The 24,549-nt window shown below is 48.4% G+C and overlaps 1 long non-coding RNA gene across 1 annotated transcript in view; it reads right to left on the reverse strand.

The window, feature by feature from the left end:
• Positions 1–15,052, reverse strand: part of LOC144767464 (uncharacterized) — a 129,238-nt gene extending 114,186 nt beyond the window's left edge. Inside the window, exon 1 of the long non-coding RNA XR_013598215.1 lies at positions 14,796–15,052. This is a non-coding gene — a long non-coding RNA (uncharacterized LOC144767464). The remainder of the gene's footprint in view (positions 1–14,795) is intronic.
• Between the last annotated feature and the right edge of the window lie 9,497 nt (positions 15,053–24,549).

Genomic DNA, 24,549 nt, shown 5'->3' on the forward strand with positions numbered 1-24,549 from the left:
TGGCGTGGGTCTCCCTTCCATTTTTTGCTGTTGCCTCCTGTATTTTTGCTATGTTTTTGCTGGTATAGATGCTTTGGGCACTTTGCCACTGCTATTCAGTGCCAAAGTGCAAGTGTTCCCTATTGTAAATTGTTGTGATGGATTAGTAACTCCATGATTGGCTATTTGATTTACTTGTCAGACCCTAGTACAGTGCACCATGTGTGCCCTGGGCCTGAAAATCAAATGTTGCTGGTGGGCTTGCAGCACTGGTTGTGCCACCCACAGAAGCAGCTTATAAAGTGTGGCTCAGGCCAGCCATTGCAGAGCCTGTGTGCAGTCTGGGACTGCATGTCTACTTGGCAAGTGCACCCACTTGCCAGCCCCTAAACCTTCCCTTTTCTACATGTTAGTCATCCCTAAGGTAGGCCCAAGGTAACCCCCATGGGCAGGGTGCATTTTATGTGAAAGGTAGGACATGCCCTGATGTGTGTGGCATGTCCTCATAGTGAATTACAGCCACTTTCGCTGCTCCGACTTGCGACGTGGGCCCGATGCCTGCTGCTGTGCCGCATCGACCCCGAAGCTGACTTCATCATTGCTAAGCCGATCCTCGACGTGGGTGACTCCCCGAATCCATCAACATTGTGCCATCGTAAGGAACAGTGGTTTTGGTGCCATCGGGACATCATCTCCCAGACATAGTAAGGAACCGCCGTCTCACCTCCCCTGCCCTGCAGTAAGGAACTGAGACTGCACCTCCCCTGGGGTTGTAAGAAGTCGAACGCCGCACAGCGCCAATGAAGCCGCACCTCCCCGATCCTGTGAACTACCTTGTTTTCATCAATTCCAAGGTATTTGTTCTTTGTGGGTCTGCTTGGCTTCTGGCCCCGACACCGCGCACCTCACTGTCGGCGCCGTACTTTGGGATTTCTTCTGTCATGACGTCGTAATAACACAGAGTGGAGTTATTTTTTGCTAGAAGCTTGACTTAAGTGTGAAACCTACTTTTAAGGATACTTTGAATACTGTATTGTGGATTTTTGCCGTTTGGTCTTGTTTAGAGAAAGATACTTATTTTTCTAAACTGGTGTGGTGTCCATTTGTAGTGTTGTCACTGTATTACTGTATGTTTTCAAAAATGCTGTACACACTGCCTCTGAGATAAGCCTTTCTGCTCGTGTCAAGCTACCAAGGGGGTGAGCAGGGGTTATCTAGGAGTGTATTCCCCTTATCCTGACTAGGTTCCTGATTTGGACAAAGGTGCAAACCATTGCTAACTAGAGACCCCCATTTCTAACAAAAACGTTCTGTAGTGTGACTCTAGAAGCTGATCATACATACTGATTAGGAGGAGTGAGTACTCAAAGAACTCACAAGAATAGCAAGTGAATCAAATACTATTTTTGGGAGCTGACGGTTACTTTCTGATTATTTGTTTAAAAAAAGATTAATTTAACTTTAATTTTAAAACACTTTTGGCTCAATAAATTACTATTATGAAAGTCCCTGCCAAATAGCTTTTAATATTCCACATTAACATGGAATATACAATAGGAGTCGCCATTAAATAACGGTGGTGAAATTCTCCACAATCCGATAATATGACCAAGGTTGTGCAACACACTTTTGATGAAGTGCAATTACAGGTTTGTTTGTCAACCACAGTGACATCAGTACCTCTATAGAGTGTCATGCCACCCTCATTACAATGTATACCAGAGAACAATGTCATCACACGTCGTTTAACACTGGCACTAAAGTTTCCATGCCATCTTTACTGAAATTAGTCATACATAATATCTTAAAGCCCCCAATGTTGCATTCAGTGCCAGAAAAAACTGGCATGTCACCCTAATATCGTATGATATTCCCATGTGACTTTTTTTGGTGGGTCATTGTCATCAGTGTCACAGGACACTGACATATTGCCGAACCTGCATCCAGAATTAGTATCTTGACACAAAACCAATATTGCTGTTAATATCACCACACAGAGCCACAGCGCCTTATTGCCGTCAGAGGTACTGTACATTTTCACTTCATACACATTTCCATCAGCTATACAGAATACTGCTACTCTACCATCCACTTAACCATTGTAGCAAGAGGCTATTTCATTTATTTTTTAAACATTTTTTATTGCAGAATCATATACTGCATACATTAAGTAACTTCGGATCTCCTTGTGGAGACACATTGCACTCATAACCCCTCCCAGGTGCATTGTACACAGCCATTCAGCCCACATCCCAGAGGTCGGGCGGCGTCACTCATTCACATGATGCTCTCTAGGCTTGGCTGCCTGCTGTGGTCTACTTACGGGGCCGTCCGCTCTCTGCTTTTCTCCCTTTTCGCCCCATTCCCTTCCCACACTTGTCTAGTTCCGTTCCTGATACTCTACTGAATCCTGGGATGCCGTCCAGCAAGAGGCTATTTCATGCCGTCTATATTCCCATCAACGCCATTATTTATCCTCATTCCATTCTTTATTGCAGTCAATGTCATACAATGCTGCCAGGTCACTTATATTGCTATTTTTGCCAGGTGATATTCCCTGATGTGTGTGAATTAATGGAAAACGAAAACGAAAACTGAGAAAACCACATTAGAGGAACCCAAACCAAGGAAAAACAATGTTAAGGAAAGACAATTTAACAGGGAAAAATTCAAAATTACACTAAACCTGGGTGAAGTTTAGGACTACTGTGGGGTTTTTGGGTTCGGGGATGGGTAATGTTTAGGGTGGTGAGGGGCCTTAGGGATCAGAAATAATTGCCTTTCGGACATAGAAAGGGGATTTTAGGGTTCAGAGATGGGTGGAGTGTAGGGGTGGTGAAGGGTCAGCGATAGATGGTGTTTACGGATGGTGATACATAAGTGTATTAAAAGCATCCAAAGTAATTGTTTGACAATGTAAAACAGAAAGATATTAAATAATGCCCCCTGAAGTAAAGCACTGAAATAAAAATCTCCCACAAAACTGTTTCTCAAAGCAAGAGCTGCAACCATTGAATTCACACTTAAAAAAATAAGCATTCAAAGGAAGATTTTGACCTAAAAGACATTCTATGAATTGGTTTCTACACAAGGCAAATGCCATTCATTCTGAAAATGTCCATTAAACAGTTTAGATAAAATTTCTCATTAATGGTATTCCATGAAATTGTTTTTCTATAAAATCATGTACAACCGATATTGTCATGCTAATCTGTTGCCTTTGGTGTCAAATGATATTCTAAATAGCTCATATTTCCATCAGCAGTGGAGAATGAGACAAAGCCATCCAAATTGCCATGTCATATGGTCATATCACCATGGCATAAGGGTGCCTGCATTGGCACTAGGTGCCACATAGTGCGCCAGTGCAGTGATAGAGCAGGAATGCACCTCATCTTGGTAAATATAGTGCATTCCTGCCCTCTCTATTTGACGCAGCACGGCAGGTTGCCTTGGTTCATTACTCTATGTCTGATATTGATAAATCCGGACCCTTTTGTTAAACTTCATGTTGACTTTCAGCACTGATAATTGGTAGGTAATGGCCCACCTGGTAAATACCACTCCCTGAAGTATTAACATTCATCAGCTATAGTATAACTACCAAAGTACTGGAACAGTTATAATAAGGCCCCTAGTTTCTCAGTCTTGTAGGTGGTGGTGGTGGTGGGTAGAATCTCAGATGGTATTATGAACTTGGGGATAGAAGTACAAACTTTTAAGGTCACAAACACTCCAAATGGGAGTTTGTTACCATAAGTAAGGTTTGTCCTATATACCAACCCAACTTAATGAGCTGTTAAAAATTGTACCGACTCCTAAAATGGGATTGTGACTGGATAGCAACTCGAAATGGGAAAGGGTGTGTTGTGGGCATCCGCTCCAAATACTAAATCGTCATCCAATGCATCAATAATTTGCAACCCGAATTACCGCTGTAAACCATTGAAAGGTTGCTGACTACCAAGTTGGGTGGTAACTCAATCTCAAAGAGGAAATGTTTCTTTGAACCCATCCCCTTTGTAAATGTTTAGAATAGTTTTAGGGGGAGTAGGAAGTGGTACATGGGACCCCACACCCCAATAATGCCCGATTGCCCTATGAGCCAGTCTGACTCTGTGGTCACCTCTCGGAGTAAGCTTTGGCTCTTCACCCTAGCTATCTTTTTAGTGCCAAGCGTGCAAAGGAAATATTTTGGTTACTCGGTACAAAAATCCTCTGGATCCTGGGACACAGCTGAAAATGACAGAGTTTACTACAGAAACAAGTCAGTAAACACAGACAACTTCCAGTTCTAGAATAAATGGCTAGCTACCACTTAATCCTGAGGCCTTGTGTTCGCCAATCCAGGGGTTAATTCATCCAAATCATTTAGCAAATTTGGTTGCTGTGCCCATCATCCTTGGACATATCATCCTTATGAGGGTCTTGGGAATTAGTCTGGGACTCAATTAACAAAAGATGTGTACCTGACATCCACTACCAGCTTGTTTCACAGTTCGAATCAAAGTAAGCCTTGGTTGTGGCAATCAGGAAGACATCATTTGGGGCCTGAAGTGCCTTCTGGGGCTGATCCACCAAACTTCATTAAGTCCCTGACTTCAGCAGGCCAGGTGGGGACTCCAAGGTCATCGGCTTTGAGATGAACCTCCCACAATACATCACAATGCACAGGAACATCTGAACCTTTGACATATTTGATGGTACATCTGACTTGATGCCCTACATCTTCTTAGAATCAGCTGTTGATCCCTGAGGCGTTAAAGATGTAACCAACATATTTCAGACTTTAGTAGTTCACATCTGCGGAAGATGATAAAAAAAACTGCTGTAGCCTCCTCGGTGCCGTTCTTATCTATATGTGGTGCAAAGTGCAGCTAAATATGTTGTCACTGATATTGAGTACTCTGCTCAGATGACATTGAACGCCCTCCTTTGGCATGTACACAGAAAAGGTAAGGAGACGTGACCTAACATAGAGTTGTAACTGATGGTGTCCCACGTTGACCTTCAGTTTGGAGAACCACTTCACTTCATTTAGATCAACCTCATTGTTCTCTGTGGTAGGGGTGATGTGGAGCTCCCTCTTTATGGCATTTCTGGGAAGCCTTTTGTCAAAACAGATTTCACCCCACCTGGTAGCCTACAAAATGTTTCTTCTTTTCCATGATATGGATGGGGAAACCCATGGCTTGGCTTTATTGGCCTCTCTGATAACATGCAGATCCTCATCATATATTGGTTATTTTCCTACCTTGGCATGGAAGCGGAATAGAATGTACCTGTGCCTTAGTCCAAGGTGTTGCACAAATATATCACTATGTCAAGGTTCAGCCAAACCTGATGACCAGCTGTTGCAATTTCCCCTGACCATCATCCACATACGTATGCAGACATTTAAAGCAAAGATAATAAGCTTTAACTCTTTGGTTGTGGGCAGCTGATCAAAATGCCTGCCTGTCTGTGTTACAAAAATATTTGCATTAGATTCTACTTTCCATGTGGGATAATATAATCAAACTTGCCTTTCTGTGGAGCTGCATGGCCGCAAGAATAGAGTTTCGTTGAGGTGATGCACAGGAATGATACTTATTTCACCGTATGGAAATATGCAACCATTACATTTATGGATGTTCCTATGCAAGGGAATGGCATAACTTCCAGACCCTGCATGTTGACTCTTGTTTGAGAGTCACACCTTCTTTACCCATCAGTAACCAGGTGAAGGGTGTCTTCTACGAGCTCAGAAGATCAAGCATTGACATCCTTCCTCTTGATGGTGCTTACTTTGCTTTCCTCCAGGCAGGCTTACCTTGTTGTCTTGCTGGATCTAGTGCCTGACTGGGCTGATGAATCAGCTCTCTGTTGGCTAAGCATCACGGCACCTTGGGTGGGCAGATGCCATCATGTGGCAGGACATCCCTCCGGTACGCACAGTCAGGTGTTTCCACTTGTGTGTGCACTCTCTGACATTTCTGAATGGAGTCCTGCCCAAGCCACTCACAAGCTCTTGCTTGATGGAAATGTTGGCAAAAGCTTCGCCCATGCCAGCTTTCATACACTCGAGATCTCATGAGACTTCCCCAGCTCCAGCTTGTGTTGCGGAGGAATGCCTGACTCTCTTAGATTGAGACTTCGAAGCCACGATCACCTTCACCCTTTTATGGCCTATGAGCTCAGATCTTCCCTGGCAACCACCACCGCCTACAAGGTACTGATCAATTCTCACAGACTTGCATTGAATACAGCCACAGACGTTTGTTGTCCCTGCTTGTCCTGCCGCACTAGAAAATGCTGATCCCGCGCATTCTTTGGGCTTTCAGGGCTGTGACTACCGACTCATCATCACCAACATCATGGCTGATCAGCAGCAAGAAACGTATTCGTACAATATTGCAGGCAGAATTCAAGAGCAGTATCATCGATTAACTTTGTGGCAATGACAGGCCTGGATAGCCTGGCCACCCAAAGCTTTCTGCATTGAGCATGAAGTACCCGATACATATGTCGCATAAAAATTTGTTAAACTGCTAAGAACCACTACCTCGTCTCTCAGTCTGTTTAAGCGCTGAGATACCCCTCCGGGGGTCGATTCTAGTGCTATATAAACAAACAAATAAATAAATAAATAAATAAAAGGCATGAACACTTTTAAGTATTCAGAATGCTTGAGCCCGGACTGGGCAGTCCTTGAATCACCTCCAGGCATGGAAGCATTTTAGCAAATTTCGATTCATATTGCATAAACTTGACCCGAGGGCATTAGAGTGCTTTACAATAGAATAAGAATGCGTCACATATTTTTCAGACACGGGGAGATTAAGCGATTATAGCCCAGAATCACAGGATGTTGAGCTGAAGCCGGATTCATACTTGGTTCCCCAGGCCCAAGGTCAGCATCGGTTACTGCTAGGTCACATCTTCTAAAATTGACAGGAGTTTTCCCTTTGTGGGTTGTTTCATCTGGGCCTCTTGATCCTGTCACTTGTGGAAGACACCTGAAACAGTGGTGTAACAGTGGTCCCCGCAGCCAGGGCTGGATTGGCGGTAACAGGCATCAGGCTTTTCCCCAATGGGCCACCAGGGTTGGGGTCGGGTTTAGACCCCTGGGGGCCATTTTTGTTTTCCACGGCAACAAATGCAGCACAAAGATTTCTGCTAGCATGCCCCCAACCCCCTGGAACACCTGAGCTCTTTGCCAGGACCGTTTTTCAGTCCCAATCCGGCCCTGCCCACAGCCCGTGCCGTGGAAGCATCAATCACTCTTTGGAACATCCCAAACTATAGTCAGTGCTGTTAGTGTCAGTCATGAGGCCTGTGGTTTCTCCTCTTTAACTAACATCTCACTGGTAGACCTTGTGTGTGACCAGGTGGAGACACGAGCACTGAGCAGCAGCGAAGTCCATCTCAGGACGCACCCCTGAACCCGCTGACTGTGGGGCTGGTGAGTTGCTCGCAAGCAGTGGGGACGGATGTCCAGGTCAGGCCTGGCACATGGAGGGTTGTGAAGTCTGAGGCACGCTCTCATTCATCAACACCTCTTGAGGAAGGTTGTGCCTTCCAACTCAAAGCGGTAAGGACCATGGAGGCTGGGAAATGTAATGCAGTAGACATGAGATGGGACTGGGAAATGAAAACCACTCACATTAAGGTTAGGCAAAGGGTTTCTTGTTACCAGCGTAATAATGTTCTTCACTTGAATACTGTTAGGGGGCAGCAGGCATCCCAGAGGAAACTTACTGTGTTCTACCTACAGCAAACATACAGCAAGACAACACATGGTTGAAATATGAAAAAGCACATCTTTTTTTAATACTGGCCTGTTAATTCAGGCAACTGTAATCTGTAAGGACTCTTTCCACCAGCCTCCTCCAAGTTCCCTTTTATTTTTCTACTTTCGCCCTACCGGCATGTAGTAAGTGCCGTTGTTGAATCTGAAACTTGCAGCTTATACACAGATCACCTCACTCAAGACGTTACAGAGACCCCTTGATCATGCCCACCTCTCCTTGCCCAGTCCTCTCCTCCACGTGCCCCCTCCATAAGCCACACCCTCTCATTACATGTGTCCCCAGTTTGGTCACAAATCACAGACGCCAGTGTCCATAGTGCTTTTTCACCGGGGCTGACTTTAGCGCTGGTGGCACACGGAGCAACAATCTTTTTCGACACCCCTCCTCCCCCTTAAGACCCTCTCAACAGACTCCATCACTACCTAGGGTGACCATATTTTGAAAAAGCAAAAACCGGAACAGGCCAAACATAAAAGTAGGACTAATGCCTTTCGTCTCATGCCTAGATCTGGCCAGTCTTGTATTTTTTTGGCCTTGTGAATATCTGGCCATCAGCCGTGGTCCATGCAGGTAACAGCGGTGGGGCGGTGAGGCCTTGTAAGGGAGGATTTTGTGGGTCTATGCGGAGGGAAAATTTATTATTTATTTAATTTTCCCTCTGCATCGTCGCGCGAAATCTCCCCTTACACGTCTCCACTGCTGTTAGCTGCACGGACCGCGGTTGGTGGCCATATATATATATGTCAGGCACCTTTTTAATATAAGCCTTTACATTGTTTAAACGTAGCTTTGTAAATGTGTGCCTGTATATATATATATATATATATATATATATATAAATATATCCAAACACAGGTTACCCCAGTGAAGATGCCACTTGCAGGGAGCTAACTCCCTCTTTATTGAGGATCACAGGCAGTAGGTTTGCACCATATTTCAAAATTATATCAGCATGCCGCGTTTCAAATGTCTCTCATTCTTGTTCACAGGCAATACGATTCCAAGCACAACAACCCGCGTTGTTCAACACCTGCTCGTAATAATAGTCCCACCCCAGTGGGTGTAAACAAAATAGCATGTTGGTATTTGCAGTATGAAACAGTGATCTCTCCCAAGTGAGAGCTGTCGGTCATGGACTGTATTGTAAAATGTAATGGCCTGGCTACGAAGATGCCCCGCCGCTCGGGAATCGGATCCAGCTGTGACCCTGATGGGCCGCGCTATTGGAGCAGGACATCCACAAATTGAAGATTTTTATAATACTGGCAGTGGATGTTTTTGCCACTTTTCAACAACCCACTTGGGACAATACATTTTACATTACAGGCAGTAGTTTAAGGTCTTCGCTTACAAACGCATCGAGCCTGCACACCCACCCTAGGTGAGTAGGGTGTGGGTCCAATGATGAAGCAGGCCACAGGTGATACCTGCGGGTGAGGACCCAACAAAATATCCCAGAGATGTGCTGATCACACTGATTCCCCTGAGTGCTGATCTCACACTCCGATGAGATCTACCATGGGCCACGCAACAATCTTGTGGTGCACAATGGGATTTAAAAAGATAGAATATGCCTCGATAGTGTAATGACTTCAAAGTGAATCAAGACGCTTTACTTGGTGATACGCAAATGATAGATATTCACTGAATGCCAATTTCAACACATTATCAGCTGTTCAATGTAAAGTGTTAGTAATAAAACTACGTGTCTTTGCAGATTTAGTGGCCATTTCAGTGGAAAATGTGGTCTATAAATAAGAGTGCACTACCACTCCATGCTATAGTAATGATCTGCTACATTGTGCTCCAAAATACACCACTGGCTACATAGCATACCCTTACCTCTCTCATGCTGGGTGGACATGGCTACATAGCATAACCTTAAATCTCTCATGCTGGGTGGACATGGCTACATAGCATAACCTTAAATCTCTCATATTTGGTGGACATGATATTATATGATATGATATGATAAATAATATTTATTGAGCGCGCGTTCACCAGCGGTTTCTAGGCGCTTAGTGGAAAATGCGTGAACATGTGCAGTGGGAAAGCCATTAATCGAAAGCCAGGGAGAAAAGCCATGTCTTGAGGGATTTCCTGAACAGGGAGTAGGAATGGATTTGGCATAGTTCGGGGGCAGAGTGTTCCAGAACTGGGGTGCCAGGAACGCGAATCAGAGTCCACCATGTTCTTTCCGTTTAAAAGAACGCGGGGTAAGGAGATTGGAGCTAGCAGAGCATAGGGCATGGGGGGGGGGAACATAGCACTGAATTCTATTGGCGATGAAAGCTGGCCCGTGGCATGGCAGGGATCTGTGGATCAGACAGCCCAATTTGAAGAGACAGCACTGGGCAACCGGAAGCCAATGAAGGCTCTTAAGCAGCGGTTTCACATAGTGCTATCTAGGTTGTCCGTACACAAGTCTGGCTGCTTGATTCTGCACCAGTTGAAGCCGCTGTAGCTGATATGCAGGAATTCCGGCATAGAGTGAATTAGCATAATCAATGCGTGACATAACTAAGGCCAGGGTGACATGAATAAGTGCCTCAAAAGAAAGAAATCTGCTAATTTTCCGGATCCTGCGTAAATGGAAAAAGCAGGAAGAGACCACTGAATTAATCTGAATCTTCAGGGTAAGATCGCTGCTTATTGTAACACCAAGGCTTCTGACCACTCTAACTGGGGAGGGTGGAAGACCCATGGAAGGGGGGCAAAAATTGGAGTTCCAAGGGTTGGCTGAGGTCCTTGTGAGGACAAGGTCCATCTTGTCCGGATTTAATTTTAACTGGTTTAGGTTCATCCAGTTTCTGGTGAAGGTCATGGTAGACCGAAAGGTCTCCATTGCAGAGGGTGACGAGTCGATGGTAAAAACAAGTTGCAGGTCATCAGCGTAGTTGAAAATTGCAACTTCTCTCCTCCGTAGATCTAATATCAGTGGCAGAATATAGAGATTAAAGAGGAGCGGGGAGAGAGAAGAGCCCTGGGGTACCCCACAAGTGAGTCTCTTTTTCTCTGAGGCGAAACCAGAGAGGCGAACAGCTTGATGGCGGTTGTTAAGGAAGGAGGAGATCCATTTTAGTGGGAGGCCGCGGATGCCGGCGCTCTCGACCCGCCCAACCAATAAGTTGTGGTAGACGGTGTTGAAGGCCGCCGACAGATCCAGGAGCACCAGTGCCTGCGAGATGTTTTGGTCCGCCCCCTTCCTGAGTTCATCGTGGATTGCCAGAATGATGGACTCGGTGGAATGTTCGGGTCTAAATCCCACTTGGTGTGGGTCTAGGTAATGTGAGTGTTACACAAATGTGCCCTTACCTCTCTCATGCTGGGTGGACATGGGTACACCGCATACCCTTACCTCTCTCATGCTGGGTGGATGTGGCTACACAGCATACCCTTACCATTCTCATGCTGGGTGGGCGTGGCTATACAGCATACCCTTACCTCATGTTAGGTGGACGTGCCTAAATAGCATGCCTTACCTTTCTCATGCTGGGTGGACGTGCCTACACATCATACCCTTACCTTTCTCATGCTGGGTGGACGTGGCTACACATCATACCCTTACCTCTCTCATGCTGGGTGGACGGGGCTACATAGCGTACCCTTACCTCTTTCAGTCTGGGTGGACATCGCTACACAGTATATCCTTACCACTCTCATGCTGAGTGGGCATGGCTACCTAGAATACCCTTACCTCTCTCATGCTGGGTGGACGTGGCTTCATAGCATAACCTTACCACTCTCATGCTGGGTGGACATGGCTTATTTCTATGATTGTTCTTTGTCTGATATGTGGCTTTCTCACAACCCCTGTGCCTTCAGGGGTGCACCCCGACTCTGAACATTGTTCCCGCACCACTGTGTAAATCTACCTTACGGTATTTCAGGTTTGAAAGCAACTCTTGTTTTGACAACCTTCAGCTCACTCCCCTCAGACACGCCCAGGTGGGGCCTGAGGCCATACGAAGACAGACGCCTCACGTCAGCTCACGGCTCCACCTTCTCAGTGTTTCTGCTTTAAACATTGTTCCCAATGCACCTCATTTCAGACTGTTCAGCCCCGTTTCTTCAAACACCCCATGGTCACCTCCTGCAGCCAGTCAAATCCGAGACCATCTCAGAACAGCACATGGGGCCTCATTTATGAGGCCGTGCGTCACTTTTATGCCGCTGGTGCGTCACTTTTTGTGACGCACCATCAGCATAAAAAATGTGCCTTGTTGCACCATATTTACAAAGTGACGCATCTAGGTAGATGCGTCACTTTGTAAACCCCTGCGCTACATTATACCTACGCAAGGCATAATGTATGCAGGTGGGGCGTTCTGAGCAAAACAGGGTCATAGAAGTGACGCAGTGAAATCTATAAGATTTCACTGCGCCACTTCTGGGACACAAATGCGTCAATTTCTTACGCCTCCCTCACAGCAGGCGTAAGACTGACGCAGACCCTTTCACCTGGGGCTTGCTCCATGTGAAAGGACACATTGCTGGAGTTGCGTCACTTTTGTGACACACTCCAGCAATGCGTCACTTTTGCGCCGTACAGATACGTCAGAAATACTGACGTATCTGTAACTCCTTGCGCCATGATGCGTCATACTGTAAATATGACGCATCACTGGTCTCGCAAAGAGGGCGCAGTGCAAAGTGACGCATCGCTGTTTTCACGCAGCCATGCGTCACTTTTCATAAATGAGGCCCACGACGATGTCTCGTGTCACACAATGTGGTCATTCTACGTCAGTGTCCGGGGCCCACTCGATGCTAAATGGCTGCTTAGTGCAGCCGCTTGGATAAGCCCTGGACGGTTTTGTTCAGTAGACACGTTATGCATGTTTTCAAGTCTGCATACTCATTTTCATAGCAAACCTTATTGCGCCCACACTTTCTCCTGGCACAAATGCTAGACGGCTTCTTTTCGTAATGAACTCAAGATACTTCCTGTCATAGTTTTAAAATAATTTTATTATGGTAAAGTTTCTTTGTGTGATTCTTTTTCAAATTGTCAAAGAAATATTCAAACGTACATTAAAAATGAATTCACAGAGTGCTACCTGACGGTGTACATCCCACAATGCACTTCACAAACGTTTTGTTCCCTTGTATGTTCTTTGTGCAGTACATTCATAAGCATTTAAACCGGTACTGTAAGGCAAGATGGTGGGTACCCCCTACGAGATGTGAAGAGGGGGCTCTCGGTCCCTCATATCTCACAGATATATTTATTGGTCTTGTGCTGAAGGGCTGGGGGCTCCCTGTGCCGCGGGGGCTGCGAGGGGCTGTGTTTCACCCCTGGTTTTATCTTGGGTTTCAGGTGGCTAAAGCACAGCTCTAAGCGGAACCACGTCCTCTGACATATTATCCAGTCCTTTCTTTTTAAGCCAGTGATGCACTGCATTTCGGGAGTTGCAGTTTCACTTTTTGACATTTCTGATATGAGCTCATAAACCCTAGCGTGCAAACTGCTGTTGCCAGGAAGGAAGCCATCATTATAGGTGCCACACACGACGTGAGGCCTCTTGTCGGCGATAGAAAAACAGGAACCCCTAAATTGTATCGGGCTGCAGGTCTGTAGGAGTACCAGCCACTTCTATCGAGCCGCGTGCTGCACACCCTGAGTCACACCCTTATAATTAGAAGCATCGAAATAAGAGTATCAAAAGACAGGGTCGTCGGCTACCTATACGGTCCTTATAGGCAGCCGACGACCCTGTCTTTTAATACTCGTATTTCGATGCTTCTCATTATAAGTGTGTGAAGGTGCTCAAAGTAACATAACACCAAGTTGGAAGAAGGCGCCAGGAATGTGGTATAAAGAGGTGTCGTGTGTGTATCCTGCGTTAGACGAAAGCAGGAAACAGACCCATTTTAGTCTGAAGTGCAAAGCAAGTCGAAATTCTTTTTGGGGAAATACCTGGGATCTGTCAGATCACTGGATCACCAGAGAAGCTCCTGATGACAGTGTCTGAGCTGGATGGGCTAATGTGCTTTTTGCAGCTATATCTGCATAGCTTGGAGTCCAACGGTTACAATCCCTGCAAACTGCAAAGATTGTTCATGGCCTTCTGCAAAAAATCCGAAGTGTGCTGCACGCACATCTCAGCCTGAACCACAAGCGCCTATAACATGGAGGTAATGTGGCCTAACGGCTGAGCTGCTGACTTTGTAACTGAGGGACCAGCTCGAGTCCGTTTGGTCTCTTAGGCTCAACATCCTGTGATTCTGGACAAATCACTTATTCTACCCAGGCATAAAATAAAATCTGACCTCGTGTAATGTACACTGGTGCTGAGGCAAAGCGCTCTGATGCCTTTAGGACAAATTAAAAAGGCGGCAAGTCACAGGGAGTAAAATACATACGTTATCGGACTGGTTTGTTTTACTAGGTTCTCAAATACATGCGCGCAGTTCACGTATTCCAGTTCCAATGTGAATGATAGCTCAGGGCTAGGTGAAGTCGGAGAAATCCGCCATAAAAGTGGAACAAGCAACATCTGTATTTTTGTTCGCCAAAGGAACAGAATCCGGTTTAATTCGTTAGCGAAAAACAAAACCCAATCCGGATTATACTTTGTCCTTCAAATACACCCCAGCCACGCTCCCCGGCGACCGCCTATGGCCGACGCTCTTCTAACTGCGGAGATGTCTGCGCCATTTACAGGTCACAGGTTCAACTCCTAGCAAGACAGCTCGGTTGGTTAATGTGCGCGCTGCAGAGACCTCCGTGTTACCTGCAGCTCATGAGTTGCCGTTTTAAGTGAACTAGTTTAGGAGGCTCCTCCCACCTGCTGTACAGTTCAGATCTGTGCATAATCTGTGTTTCCAGATTCGATGGGGCACGTCAGCCTTTCCATTTCCAAAGGTCAAGAAGAGGGACCCCCCACAGATGGATAGTGCCATTTAATATGAATAGCACATAATAACAGCTCAGTTTGTGGTGCGCCCTACACATGCTGTGCTCGCTAGTATTATGGGGTACATTCCTGTAGGCAAACATCACATTTTAGGGTCACTCACCATTTTTCCATGGCGACCTTGAGCTCTGCGCAGGGGGTCTCGGGTGCTTCGGGTGCCTCCTGGGTGGCCGGCGGCGTCTGGGTCTCGCTGTCAGACATTCTGGAAGGTGCTTCAGTTTTTATTCTAGGTCTTTTTTATGTTTTCGGTGTCACCAGTGTACTGCCCGCCGGGCTGTCTGTCCGTCCCCTGCCTCCTCCCTCGCGCTCGCCAGGGCCTGCCTCGCACGCTCCTGCTCTCCACTGGACTGAGAGGAATCGTTCTGGCACCGGGCTCGGGGCACTGAAGTCCTGCCCAGATCTGTCAGCGGGGTGGGTGGAGTGAGCGTGGGAGGGCGTGGAGTGCGTGTGTGACTGTGCACTCCAGATATGCCACAACTCGGCTGAGGCCCGGGGGTGAATCCAACACACTAGCAACTCAGTGGGCCTCGTCACAGAGGCCTTCAGGTCCGACCACCCCGCACACGACACAGAGGTGCAGGTGACAGGCCCCCCCCCAGACCGGGGCAAGGTCTGAGGGCACGCCAGGCGGCAGAGACGCCGAAGGACCTCAAAAGCAGGCCCTGGCAAAGAGAAGATATCTAGCACCCTTGGCACTTGGCAGGCGCCCCATACCCTGACTGTGCCTCAGAAAACCACACCCTGGTATAGCTGATGAGGTTAAGATGCCAGGCAGAGACCACCCCAAAGAAAGCCCAGACAGAGGAAAACATATCATAGGTGAGCGCACACGCGACAGGTTTAGCAGACTGGTCCTGGCACAGCGCCCAGAAGAAGGAGTGATTGCAGCACGTGAAAAACTCAGCACCACGCAGAGCCCACCGGCATCCTCGCATCGCGGATGACCTCAGAGGACTGGTGCCCGCGACCCTCCATGGCCACCCGGACTCCGAAGACGGGCCCTGACGCCAGGGGAAGGAAGGCCAACCACACACCCAGGGGCGCCCCGGGTAGTTTCCTGGTCCCAGTGTCTGGATCCACGTTCTAGGCTGATCCACGAGGCCACGAAGGAGCCACCCTGGAACCGAGCCACGAGGCCGAACTAATGCCCCCTAACCATGCAGACCCTCGGGTAGGCTCATGGCCCAGTGATGATGTCCGGGGCCCGGGAAAACACCCTGGCCCGAGACCGTGGGAGCGGAGGGGGTACCCTCGTGCTGCTGGAGAGCGAGGGACGGCAGGGAGGAGGGGTCACCACAGGTGCCCTCAGGACACTGAAGCAAGGGAATGAAGAGGGTGCACTGAGGGGCACTGAAGGAGCGGAGGGACACTGAGGGAAGGAAAAAGGGTCCAGTCAAGGACACGGAGGGAGGAGAGCAGACCGTGCCCTCAAGGACCCCGAGGGACGGGAAGACGCAGCGCAGTTCTCAATGTACCTGTAGTTAAAGTACTGACCTTTCGTAACGCGTTACATGGAATCTGATTACTTCGCAGTATAGAATCCATGTTCACTTCCCAGCTCTCAGGAGAGTGACGGTTTGCTTGACTGTTTAAAGTAAACAGTTTATGTTTGCCATTTACATACATTGACATAGAATATGTTGTTCTACAGAGCTTTGGCATAGACCGACATGGGGACTGTTTGTCCACGCGCTGCTCGCCGCAGGATACAGGGGCCAGAGAGGGCCCCGGGAGAGAGGTTATGAGAAAGGAAAGGACCGAATGAAAAATGATTGGAACAAGTGAGGTGAAAATGGGAGGAGGGAAGAAAAGAAGCAGATGAGGCGGGAAGGAGGCGTCAAGCCGGAAAAAAGAGAAGAAAAACGGAATGCAGAAAGGAGCAGTAAAGGAACAGAGGGAACGAATGAAATGAGTGAAAGGAGCGACAGGGAGTGAGAGCAAGGTGAAAGGGAGGAACAGAGCGGACGAGGGACGGAGGGAGGAGAAGGGGATGCATGAAAGAGGGAAGGACTTGGACGAAGACAGACATGCATGAATTCTGTAAGAGAGCCAGAAATAGAAACCCAGCCAGAGACAATCTGGTGAATGGGTGTGCGTTTGAAGGGGTCGATGGACGTAGGAATGAAATGAATGAATTGCTAAATAGATTTAGATTGCGCAGTCAGGTTCCCAGTAAGAAGACTCTGCCCTTTGATGGTGGGGGTGGTGGCAGGGTTAGCAGAACGCGTAGCACATGCCCCGACCCTGCTGCCTTCGGGGTCAATACACGGAGGAGGCTCCCAGAAGGTATTGCGCAGCTGTCTTATGTAATACAACCCCAGGGCCTGAAGATAGCGCTTGAAAAGACGAAAAGCTGAATATGATGCAACAGCGGCCTCCAGTGGTCACGGCTCGTTTAGTCTCTTAACTCACTACTTGTTACTGATGTGTATAATCAGTATTTTTTTTTAATGCATATTTCATATAGCGCGAACTCGACCCGACGGTATTGGAGCACTTTACATGAAATGAAATGAAATGAAATGAATGAAATGAAATGAAAAGGAGATTTATAGAGCGCGGTAGCTGCCCTGAGGCGTCCTAGCGCTAGGAAAGCTGTTCCTTCTGGTCAGACTGTTAACAGAAATTTATTATACTTTTGTGAAAAGGAAGGTCTTTAGATGTTTGCGGAACAGAAGTAGGTTGGGCTGGGATCTCAGATGAAGGGGAAGAGAATTCCACAGTTTAGCCGCGTTGTCGGAGAAAGATCAACCCCCGCATCTTGACCTTTTAATCCTAGGAACTGTAGCAAGAAAGGACTGAGCAGAACGGAGCTGTTTGGTAGGATGGTAACGGGTAATCAGGGAGTGGTTAATAGCAGCACCTGTTTTCTAAAACGCTTGGAGGGAGATGCAAAGGGTCTTAAAGTTAATTCTCTCCCTAACCGGAAGCCAATGGAGACTTCTGAGGCCGGGTTTAACTGAGAGAGGGCAGGGAAGCGGCAGCAGAGTGCGTGCTGCACAGTTTTGTATTATTTGCAGCTTTTGTAGGGTTTTTTCAGGGGCTCCTAAGTAGAGGGCATTACCAAAATCCAGGCGGGACTGGATTAGGTCTTGGATTACAATCTGTCTTGCCTCGAAGGGCAGCAGGGGGAGAATCTTCCGGATAAGCCTGAGAATCCCAAAGCAAGTGGCTGACAGTTTGGTCGCCTGACAATTGAAGCTGAGGGATTTGTCCAGCCAGATACCGAGGCTTTTTATTGTGTCCTTCGGTGTAGGGGATGGGCCAAGGCAAGCAGGCCAGATTGAATTGATCGAGGAGGCAGGAGAACTGCCGAGGAGCATCAGCTCCGTCTTCTCTCCATTCAATTTCAGGCAATACGAAGTCATCCAACTGTTGACTTCTTCTAAGCAGCCCTTTAGGTTAACCTGCGTATTATGTGGATCGAGCTGGTTGAGAGATACCACTAGCTGAGTATCGTCGGTGTATGTTATGATCTTTATTCCGAATGGCCGGACTATCTCAGCTAGTGGGCTCATATACACATTAAATAAAGTCAGACTCAAAGAGGAACCCTGCGGTACCCCACAGCTCAGGGGTTTGCTGGGGGAGATGGTATCACCCTCGAAGACTTGAAATGACCGGTTACACAGGAAGATTGAATCCAAGCAATGGCTTTCCCTGAGACTCCCAGACTAAGGAGCTGATGTAGTAGTATTCTGTGGTTCACCGTGTCAAAGGCGTCGCTTAGATCAAGGAGGATGACTGCCACTGATCCTCCCTGATCCAAGATCCCCTTTGCTTCTTCTGTCACATCAACCAACGCTGTCTCCGTCCCGTGTTTTGGGCGGAAGCCCGTCTGGGAGGAGTCGAGAAGATGGTTAGTCTCGAGGAACTCAGTCAGAATCTTATTGATGTGTTTCTCCAAGATTTTACTCATCCAAGGAAGCAGAGAAATAGGGCGATAATTACTGGGGTTGTTAGGTCCAGATTTGGTTTCTTAATAAGTGCTCTAACCATTGCCTGTTTGCAAGGAGTTGGGACAATGCCTGTAGAAAGAGAGGCATTGAGCACATCCAGAATGAAGGGGAGGATGCTGTGAGTGGCAGACAACAAAGTACGTGGAGGTGCTGGGTCACATGGGGAGCAAGACTTTACTTGTTGCATAATGAGGTTAAGCGTCTCTGAATCCAGAGGTGGGAGGTACTCCAGAGTGTTAGGGGGATGCTGCTCTTGTTCCGGTAAGCAGGTGGATGTACAGTCGGGATGGATGTGAGTGCGGAAAATGAGGTGTAGATCTTTTGGATTTTTTGAAAAAAGAATTCCGCTAGGTCGTTGCAATGATTTTGTGTGTTAAGAGTTGAAGGGACATTATGAGGGAGTTTAGTGAGGATTTTGACAATTTGATATATTTCTTTTGGTTTGGAGGAGGCTGTGCTAATTTTCTCAGTATAGAAGGAGGATTGTGTGGTTTTGATCTTGTTTTTGTAAGACCTTATTGCTTCCCTATAGATGGCTTTATTTGAAGGGGAGTAGTCTAGATGCCACTTCCTTTCCAGTTTTTTGCACTGGCGTTTCCTTTCCCGCAATTCGGGAGAGTACCATGGGGCGGTTTTTGACTGTCGTTTAATTTTAGTACAGCATGTAGGGAGTGTGAAGTCCAATGAGTTTGAAATCCAGTTGTTATAACTTTGGTTCACTAGGGTAGGGTCCTGAATTTTCAAAGGTCTAGTGGATTCTAAGACTGTTATCCATTACGCCACGGGGAGTTTTGACCAGTTATGTGATTTTCGTGAGGTTGTGTTTGAGAGAGGCAGTGGCGTCACTAGGGGGGTGCGGGGGGTGCGGCCCGCACCGGGTGACACCATAATATGGGGTGACACCGTCAATTCTATGTCTCTCTGCAGTGCTATGAGATTGTTGTCCAATTAAATGTTAGCTATCATACGACATCGGCGTCCGAACGTTGATGACGTTGTAAACGTCACTCACGTGACGTGACGTCTCGGACCCGCCGTTTTCATCAGCCCAGAGCCCACTGCCCACGCCCCACAGGGGGACCCTGACGAGGCAGATAGAAGAGGGAAGCAAGGCCTGCACACTGTCTCCCCATATGCTGAGGCCCTGAATTGCTGAAATCTGTCTGGACCCGCCTGATACGTGCCAGTCCCTAGTCTTCCCCGTCCCCGTAATTGATTGCAGCGGCGGGAGGTGAGCGTGGAGAGATGCCATCTTGAGTTGGGGCCCGGCAGTGATCGTTGCACTGCATCGCTCTCCTGTGTCACCTTGGATGCTGCGGAGATACATCAGACCCTTCCCAGGTATGGGGTCAATTTGCAGAGTGGCTGTGCTGCTCGTGGGGGGGATGCAGGTCCAGTAAAAGCAATCTGACACTTGCAGTTGGGAGGAGAGTGGCACCTTTGAAGGCCGCCAGGGGAAGAGGCTTACTGCAGGCAGGCGCTGGAGTCTGTGCATAGCAGGCATAGACACACTGTTGGAAGTACTTTCAAATAGGTCACAGCAGAGTTGGCCTGGGAAGTAGGCCACCCATAGCGTGTGCAGACTATAGGCCCAGGCCCTGTGAGAGTAAGTACAGCATGGGGAAGCCTGACAAAACCCAATCAAAGCTACAATTCAACCAGTGCAAATCCACTAGACTCCGAGAGGATAGCGCGGATGCTGATCTGGGGGAGCAGGTAGGGTGACCAACCGTCCGTAAATTTCACGGACAGTCCGTTATTTCGGCCGTCTGTCCGTTGTCCGTGAAGGATTTTTTAACGGACGCCATTTGTCCGTAATTTTAACCAGGCACAGCTTCCACCCACCTCCTTCTTTTGCTCTGTTGCTGTTGAGGTCGGGTGTAACAGACACCGATGCTGTTCCAAAGCTCAGATGTCCCGCAGCATTGGAGAGGCACAGCGGGATGGCAACCCTCACACCTCCAGCCCTTGATGAGCTGTTAAGAGGTGCTTCGAAGGTGACTGAGAGGAGGGGCTGCAGCTTCAGGAGCAGCGACATCTATTCACATGCAAACCTCGGTTCTTCAAACATGCACTCTATAATGTAATACAATAAAGAAATGGCACAATCGCACCCACACCTATTAACAAAGAATGGAGGAAAATCCGTTCAATCAGTTCTCTTACAGTATCTCCTGTAAGTACTGTACATCACAGTGGGGGATGGCATTTTGGACAGAAAGCCTGTCTTCTCGTTGTCTTGTGCAAGAGGGGGCGAGGAGCCCAAGATGATACTAGAATACTGCATGCCCACCCCTGTGCCCACCCTGGTGGATCCTGTTCCCTCTCCTGTGATGGCTCCTGCCCTCCCCTCAGTGATGGCTCCTGTCCCCCCATGTGGTGGCTCCAGTCCACCCCCGCCTGTGATGGCTCCTGTCCCCCCATGTTGTGGCTCCAGTCCACCACCGTACTGTGATGGCTCCTGTCCCCCCCCATGTTGTGGCTCCAGTCCACCCCCGCCTGTGATGGCTCCTGTCCCCCCCCATGTTGTGGCTCCAGTCCACCCCCGCCTGTGATGGCTCCTGTCCCCCCCTGTGAAGGCTCCTGCCCCGCCCCCCCAGCCTGTGATGGCTCCTGTCCCCCCTGTGGTGGATCAAGTCTCCGCTCTGGGTGGCTTCTGTCCCAGTCCTGGAACGGCCCTTGCAGCGAGGGTGAAGTTCTTGATGGGCCTCTTCTCAAAAGGGCTCAGCTCAAAATTAATATGGAAAGGTGGGCGAGTAAGTAAGTGAAGGGATGGGTGAATGGCTGGATGAATTAGTGAAAGGGTGAATGGATGAATGAAAGATTGAATAAATGGATAATGAGAGAGGATGGGTGGATTGATGAGTGAGGGGAAGGATGGAGAGAAAATGTAAATAGCTGGATGTATGGGTGGAAGGGTAGCTGGATGATGGATGAGGGGAAAGATGTATGAGGGGAAGGATGATGGATGAGGAGAAGGATGGATGGATGGAGGGGAAGGATGGATGGATGAGGGGAAGGATAAATTGATGGGATGGATGGATGGGTGAGGGGAAGGATGGATGATGGATGAAAGGAAGGATGGATGAGGGGAAGGATGTATGTATGAGGGGAAGGATAGATGTATAAGTGGATGGATGGATGAGGGGATGGATGGATGGATGGATGGATGGATGGATGGAGGGGAAGGATGGATGGATGAGGGGATGGATGGATGGATGAGGGGTTGGATGGATGGGTGGATGAGGGGATGGATGGATGGATGAGGGGATGGATGGATGGATGGAGGGGAAGGATGGATGGATGAGGGGAAGGATAAATGGATGGGATGGATGGATTGGTGAGGGGAAGGATGGATGATGGATGAAAGGAAGGATGGATGAGGGAAGGATAGATGGATGAGGGGATGGATGAGGGGAAGGAAGGATGGATGGATGAGGGGAAGGATGGATGAGGGGATGGATGGAGGGGAAGGATGGATGAATGGGTGGGTGAAAGGATGGATGGATGATGAGTGGAAGGATGGATGATGAGGGGATGGATGGATGGATGGATGAGTGGGTGGGTGAAAGGATGGATGGATGAGTGGGTGGGTGGATGGTGGGTGGGTGAAAGGATGGATCAGTGGATTGGAGGGTGGGTGGGTGAAAGGATGGATGAGTGGGTGGGTGGATGGTGGGTGGGTAGATGGTTGGGTGGATGATGGGTGTGTAGGTGGATGAGTGAAATGATGGATGGATTGATGGATTGATAAGTGCATGGGTGAATGAATTTGTATTTGTATTTTGTATTTGTGGTATATTTGTAGAGCGCAGACCTGTCACCCCAAGGGCATCCTGGCGCTTCGAACCATGAACCAACAAATTTGCAGCAACTTAGCCTGTCCTGGGGAAGAGATAGGTTTTTAACGCCTTCCTAAAGGCTAAAAGATCCTCAAGACTCCTTAGAGATATCGGCAGGGAGTTCCAGAGTTTGGCCGCCGCTACTCTAAAGGATCGGCCCCCCATCCTCACTCTCTGGAAGCGCGGAACTACGAGTGACCTGGATGAGGAGGAGCGTAAGGCTCGAGGTGGAAGGTACCAGGCGAACATCTTCCGCAGAGAGACCGGGCCAAGGCCATGGATAGCCCTGAACACGATGCAAGCTGCTTTGTAATGCACGCGTAAATGGACCGGCAGCCAGTGAAGTTCCTGTAGCGCTGCCGTGGATGAGCTGTGGTAGGGGCGAGAGAGGGCGAGTTTGGCAGCCATGTTTTGCACCCTTTGTAGCTTACCCAGTAGTGTTATCGGGGCCTCCAGAAGTAGTCCGTTACAATAGTCAAGTCGACTTAAGATGGTACTCCGTACTACTTCGGGTCTGGCTTGCTCAGGGAGGAGGGGCAGGACTTTGCGCAGCATGCGGATCAGCATCATGCACGTCGAGGTGACCTTGTTTACGTGCAGATCTAACTGCAAGTTGGGCCCGAAACTAACACCCAAGTTGCGCGCTGACTGTGCAGCTGACACCGTCTCTGAGAATGACGAAGGCCAGAAGTCGTCTGGAAGATTCCGAGGAACTCGGTCGTTGGAACAATACAGGACCTCTGTCTTAGTCCCATTGAACTGCAGCGAGTTCAACCGGAGCCATTCCGCTGTAGCCTGCATGCATCGATGGAAAGTTTCCAATGGGACTGCATCCTGTCCCTCCAGTGAAAAGACCAGCTGGGTGTCATCCGCATAAGTGAATGCGGAAATCCCAAATGATTTAATAAGCTGGACCAGAGGGCGGAGGTAGATATTAAAGAGTATAGGGCTGATGGCTGAGCCCTGAGGTACTCCTTGTCCTACTCTCCGCTCCTCTGAGCTGAAGGGAGGGAGCGATACCCGTTGCTGACGGTTGTCCAAATAAGAGATCAGCCAATCCCTGGCCTTATCTTTAACCCCGCACTCTTCCAGCCTCATGATCAAGGTAGGATGGCTGACCGTGTCGAACGCGGCCGACATGTCGAGCAGCACCAGAAAGGCTGCCCGACCACTGTCGACTCGCGTCCGTAGATTGTCTAGCACGGTCACTAACGCAGATTCCGTCCCATGAGCTGGGTGGAAACCGAATTGCGTTTCATCCAGCCAGGTGTTCCCTTCTAAGAAGCCGGACAGAGTGCGAGTGACCAGTTTTTCCATGATTTTGACTGGAAAAGGAAGCAGGGAAATTGGCCGATAGTTGGAAAGACAGGCAGGGTCGAGCGTGGATTTTTGAATGGACATATGAGTGAAAGGGTGGATGTAAGGATGGATGAGTGAGTGAAAGGGAGGGTAGATGGACAAAAGGATGTATAGATGTGTGAAGGAGTGAAATGATAGATGGATGAATGATAGGGTCAATGGATGGATTCGTGAGTGGATGAGCAGATGGATGGGTGGGTGGGTGGGTGGGTGGGTGGATGGATGGATGGAAGCGGTGGTGTCACTAGGGGGGTGTGGGGGGTGCGGCCCGCACCGGGTGACACCATAATATGGGGTGACACCGTCAATTCTATGTCTCTCTGCAGTGCTATGAGATTGTTGTCCAATTAAATGTTAGCTATCATACGACATCGGCGTCCGAACGTTGATGACGTTGTAAACGTCACTCACGTGACGTGCCGCTCTGGACCCGCCGTTTTCATCAGCCCAGAGCCCACTGCCCACGGCCCACACTACACATGCTTAAAATGTAAGCACTGTCTGCCACTGCTGTTTCTTCGTTTATCATCACCAGCACCACCAGCAGTAAAGGAAGCGCCGTGGGGTGGGGGCCGGGTGAGGGCAAGGCGGAGGGCGACTCCTTTGTTGCTGTAGCAGACGGCCACTGCTCGGAGTGTCACAGACGGAGATGTACACTGGGCGGCCTCTGTCACTGAGAAAGCCATGTTAAGCTGCC

The sequence above is a fragment of the Lissotriton helveticus genome, chromosome 7, assembly GCF_964261635.1.
Source record: "Lissotriton helveticus chromosome 7, aLisHel1.1, whole genome shotgun sequence".
Taxonomy (NCBI): domain Eukaryota; kingdom Metazoa; phylum Chordata; class Amphibia; order Caudata; family Salamandridae; genus Lissotriton; species Lissotriton helveticus.